Source organism: Ananas comosus, linkage group 10 (assembly GCF_001540865.1).
Source record: "Ananas comosus cultivar F153 linkage group 10, ASM154086v1, whole genome shotgun sequence".
Lineage (NCBI taxonomy): Eukaryota > Viridiplantae > Streptophyta > Magnoliopsida > Poales > Bromeliaceae > Ananas > Ananas comosus.
Genome location: NC_033630.1, coordinates 1,801,594 through 1,807,593, shown reverse-complemented (window position 1 = coordinate 1,807,593; position 6,000 = coordinate 1,801,594).

Genomic DNA, 6,000 nt, shown 5'->3' with positions numbered 1-6,000 from the left:
AACCTCAACTCTAGGCAATTACGAGATTGTCCCCTCCACCTTTTTTTATTTTTATTAACATCTTTTAATTTTGATTTTACTAAAATTTTGGAGGTTTTATTTCGATAACTGATGATTCCATCAAATTTAATAATTTTAATTATTTTCTACGAATTAACTCAAAATCTTCATATATTTTTGTTGCTCGTTGGGAGAAGGAATAAATTGGAACTTTTAGGCAAAAACAACTAAGCTTTTCACTTGGCTTTCACGGCGAAGTTCACTGCGTTCTTGTAGCCCATCTGGGGGGGAGGAATAAATTGACCATAAATTAAGAAACAGCTAAAAGGTTTCAATACTATGCTTCTATTGAAGGTATTTCCAATATTCTCAAATTCTAATCAAATAAAGTAAAAAAAGATTTATCTTAGCTGAACAAAGTGTGTTTGGTGCATGTGTTGATATTAGTGTGGAAGGACCGCAAGTCTTGATAACGCCCTCAGAGGAGGCAAAATAATTGTGGTCAAAATCGCTCAGTTTACTGGACACCCAGAAGATATTGGAAGTTTTAACTCTACTGACTGTCATTTGGTGGATTGTTTGAACCGAAAGGAATGACATTTTTTTCCGAGCGAAGTTTCCCAACCCTACCCGTGCATTAAAACGCGTCAGATTCCTGATGTCAGCGTGGTTTACGTGACATTGCCAAGTGCCATAGATTCTCTTCTACATTTTTCGGTCCTTGGTTGTCAGCTTCTTTTTTGTCCTTTTCTGGTCTTTGTCTAACATTTTATTTTTATGTCCTCTAATTTTTATTTTTTCTTTCGGAGGTCTCGGCTGTTTTCATTTGTAAGTTTAACTTATTTTTCTAATAAATGAAGAAGGTAGCTTGCTACCTTTTTCTAAAAAAGAGAACATTTTCTACCTACAATTATAAATGGAGTTTAAATTTAGAGACAAATACTTTATAATTTATACTATTTCGTTTATCAAATGCTATATATTTATTATGTGGTCATCTTTTGTCCAATTAAAAGTTAAAAGCATGAGTTTTACTTCAATTTAATAAAATAACATATTTTTGCTATGAAATGATTTTTTTTATTTTTAAAAATAGCGTGAATAATTAATATAATACACATTTTTCAACATTTGACTGCACTCCTTATTTACCATCTACCAAATACTATAATTAAATATATATGTTGGAAATATTAGGGCAGCGAAAACTTACAAACTGGATAGCCAACATATTTGAAAATCGAAATCGGATCAGATTGCTTGTTTTATAAGCCTTCTTGGATCGTTCTTGTCTCGATGCTTCTGGATCTCCCACGTTTCTCGCCTTCTTCCACGCATACGCCTTCCGTCACGGATTGGATGCGCATCTGATGCGACGGATGCCAATTGAAGAGGGCTATTAGAGTTCTCTTTTATATCCACACTCCAAAACCCCGGAAACGTAGGTGAAAATCCCAGAGAGAAAGAAGAAAGAGAATTTATCGTGGCTTCTTTCGGATTAAATCGTATTCTCTTATGGGAGAGAAAAATGGGGACCTATTTATAAAATAACGGAACCCCTAAATATCCTGAATCTCACAAAGAGATTAAGATAAGGACTAGGATTAGGATATTCATAATAGATATCGACTAGAAGATATGTTTCTTAACTAATAAGTAATATATAATTTATTCTTACCCTCAACTTATTAGGATAAATATAAATCCACATCTTAAGTGGATCGGATTAAATTAAGGCCTGTCAATGTGGACACACTACATGACAACAAAATATATATATATATATATATATATATATATATATATATATATATATATATAGAATTAGATTGAATACTATTAATAGTAAAACTTTTTTTGCTATCAATTTTTTAACCTTGGATGAAAAGTTGTAGGGTTAGGGATGATATTAGTCTGTTAGAGCTGAGTGGTCCTCCTAGGGTTGAGTGGTCCCCACTGGGTTATAGTATTTAATCCAATGGTTAGAAATGATGAAAAGAGTTGATCCAAAGGGCTAAAAATGATAGTAACAATAGAATTTTGCTACTAATAGTAGCCCAGTTCCAATTAATATAATAATATATATATTATATATATATAATATATATTCTATTATATTATATATATATATATATTGAATAAAATATTTATATACTTAAACATAGCCTAAATAATTGTGTTCGAAAGTGAAAAATAGAAACAAAAACGCATGCTTTGCTCGTTATGTACTAAATAATAGACTATGGCCTTGGGATAGTTAGCTTGTCCAATGTAGGATGATGTATCCAATTCGTCTCTAGTGTAAGTGGTAAAAAATTTAATAATTTATATTTAGATTTCAAATTTAAATTTTAATTGCCTTATATTTTTAGTTATATTAAAAAATAAAGCAGTAAAATATTACCATCTTTGGTTGGAGGGAAAAGGAGAGAATAAGAGATTTATTCCTCTTATTCTCCCAAACAGCCATTAAAATTTTCTATTCTCCTCTTAATAGGTTATTTTGGAATAATCCGTTAAGAAAGGAGAATAGTAATTCCATCCTTTATGTGAAATAAATTATTTTCCATCTTATCTCTCTACTAATTAAGTTATAAATAATATAAAATATTATTAATTAATGCAATTAATTTTTTAATAATTAACCAATGAATTATTTGACTAATTAAATTAATAATTATGAAAATAGTAGTTAATTTATTATTTATAATTAATTAGCTAATTAAATAATTAAAATTGATTTGCTTATTCAATCATTAACTAATATTTAAATTATTTGCATAATTAATATTTTAATTTATCAAATTAATATATTAACTAAAATATAATTAATTAAATAATTTATTAACATTAACATATTGACTTATATTTTTTATAGTTATTCACTAATTAATGTGATTCTTCATCATCTTATATAGTGTTACTAATTAATTAATTTACTAATTTGTTAAAATATTATATCAAGAATAGTTAGATGCTTATTATTTAGACAAATTTTTTTTTTTCAATCATAATTATTTTTATTCTTACTATTTCAATGCATTTGTTTTATCCAAACGTAATTTTTTTTATCCTTCAAGATATTTTGATTCGCGTCCAAACGCCACTTGCTTATCCCAAAAATTATATCTATTTCAAAAATAGACAAAAATAGCTTGTTTCCGAATAAAACGGTACCTTAAAAACTAAAGAGTGGTTTGGGTCAGGATACATTTCTATCCATAGAATAATTTTTTTTCTCAGTGATAAGATGATGATACCGACCGTTCCTAGTGCAAGTGGCAAAAGATCTGATGATTGGTATCTGAGATTCCAAATTCGAATTTTAGTTGATTGTAAGCATACATCTCTATCTGTAGGATAATTTTTTTTTCTAAGTGATAAGATGATGACACCGATCGTCCCTAACGCAAATGGCAAAGGACTTGGTACTCGAGATTTAAAATTTAAATTCTAGTTGATTTATATTTTCAGCTAAGTTTATTTTTTAAAAAATAAATTAAACAGATAGCACACTGCCTTTCTTTCTTTCTCTCTCTCTCTCTCGAAAAAGAAAAAAAAAGAAAAAAACAAAAGAGAGATGATGACACGCATAAATGGTGGGGGGTTTGATGGAGATCAAAGGGATGCTTATATCCACTTATCGGTGTATATTGCTCCCACGCATCAATTTCTCGTTGAGTGTTGACCGACGACCCGTCCACTCATACAGTCTATATCTTCACTTTTAGTTTTTTTTATTAAAGGCGACGAATCTCTCCAAAGAGAATAAGAAAAAAATTATTTGTTTTTTTTTTAAAAAAAATCCACTGATTATGCAAAATCAAGCTGTCTTTCTAAATTTTACACATTTAAATCAATTTTTTTTAAAAATAATTAAATTTTTCTCTTTTTTTTCAAATTTTTTTCTTTGTATCTCTCCTCCAGCTTCATCTCTCTCCTCGTCATTGTCCACCGCCCGACGTCGCCAGCTCTGTGGGGTGGAGCGCAGTGATGTCAAACGGCAGGGAGGAGGAGAGAAACGAATAATAGAATAAAGAGGGAGAAAGAAGAATAAAGATAATTTGATCACTTAATTCAAAAACTCGATCCAAATATGCAAATCAAAAAAGATATTATGATCTTACAAAATAGCGAAATCAATAAATTTTTTATTAAAAAAAATAAAAATAAATAAATTGATAGAATCATCCGAACTTTAGCACTTTTTATAAAACATGCCCTCAAAATTTTTATTTGGCAATTAAATCTTCTATAATTTATCAAATAAATTAATAGTTTCTATCTTCGATGGAAGTTCAATTAAATCTTCTATATAGTCATTTTGATCATATATCATGCATATAATAATTTTATAGAATTTTAAAATATAATTTTTTTTTTCTTTCTCAATTCTTATCATAAGTATGAGAGTTGAAAACTTCAATTTGTATTACTTTTTTCATGTAATAGAATATAAGAAATATTTTTTCTGATCTGCTTCAAAACTTAACAAGAATATATATAAGATATGCTATTAGAACGAATTACTACAATTGAGAAAAGGACCTTTTTGAATTATTTTATAAAGTTTTTATATTTAATTATCAAAATTAAAATTTTAAAAATTTATCAGCAAAAAGGCAAAAGGTTAAAGGGTCTTTGTACGTTTCTTTTCGGGGAGTCCTAAGATTACAAGGCATTTTGGATTGTAATCTTATAACTCCTCTAATTAATTGCTCTATTTTCTCTTCCTATCTTATCATTTTTTTTTCACAAACTAAAAATCTAAAAGGGCCAGTAAACCCTGCAAATTTTTTTGTTATTTTGAGAGAGAGAAAGTTAGCATATCACTCTCTCCATTTATTTTTTTTAAATAAATTCAGTTATAAACATGAAATAATTAGACTTAAAATTAAAATTTCCAATATCTACTATCAAATTCTTAATAAATTATATTAGATAATGATTCGGTATAGCTCTTGGATAGAAGATTGTAGGAATCACACTTCTTGTGTTGTAGATTTAGCATTTTTTTGAGAGTTTTAAAATTTTCTTATAATACCCGTCTTTTCATCTTTTCTTTTAGACTTTAAAAAAATTATATTTTACATTCTTAAAATTTTAAAAATATTTTCAGAATGTATAGCGTTAATAAAGAAAGGCAAAATGACTAAATTATCTTTACCTCTTTTATAAAAAAAATAATTTCTAATATATGTGTATTATTTTGAAAAGCGTTTTCGGTCTAAATTATAAAAAATGGACGAAATAGTAATAGAATTCAGACGAATGGAAACTAAAAACAAAAAATTGAAATGTTGATGGATAAAAAAAATAGATTTTTAATAATGAGAGAAAAAAATAAAAAAATAAAAATTTATAAAAAAATTTTATGTAATTTTTTTTAACCTGAAAGAATATAATTAGTCAGTGGTGTTGGCATCATTAACGACCGACTAAGTGGTCAAAATATGTCCTCCACCGAATCATTTGTTCCCATCGCAGCCACAAATCTTGTGTGCTCATTCGCAGTGATTGCCCTGGCACTTAGACCTTCTAGATTACCATTTTATTTATTTATTATTATTATTATTATTTTCTTTCTTATCCACTCGGAAGGAGTGCGGAGCGGTTAACCCGTGATGGTTCAATTAGATTTGCGGACCATCGCTAACACAGGTGATAAAGGATTTGATGGTTAGTATTCGATGTGGCAACTTTGAATTTAAGTTGATTTATATTTTCAACTAAATTTGCTTTTAAAAAAAAAACAAAACAAACAGCATACTACGTATTTCGAAAAAAATACAATCCAATTAGGTCTTTTTTTATCCTATGAATTTCGATAACAAGTTTTCGCCAAGAAAATTTATAAGGATTTTACTCGAGAAACCAAAAGCTCAAGTCCCATTTTGTACGTACCCAAAGGGGAGCATTTAGTTAATGATTAATAAAATTTAATAAAATTAATCAAATATAGATGATGACAAAAGAGATATCTAGCAATATTTTATTTGG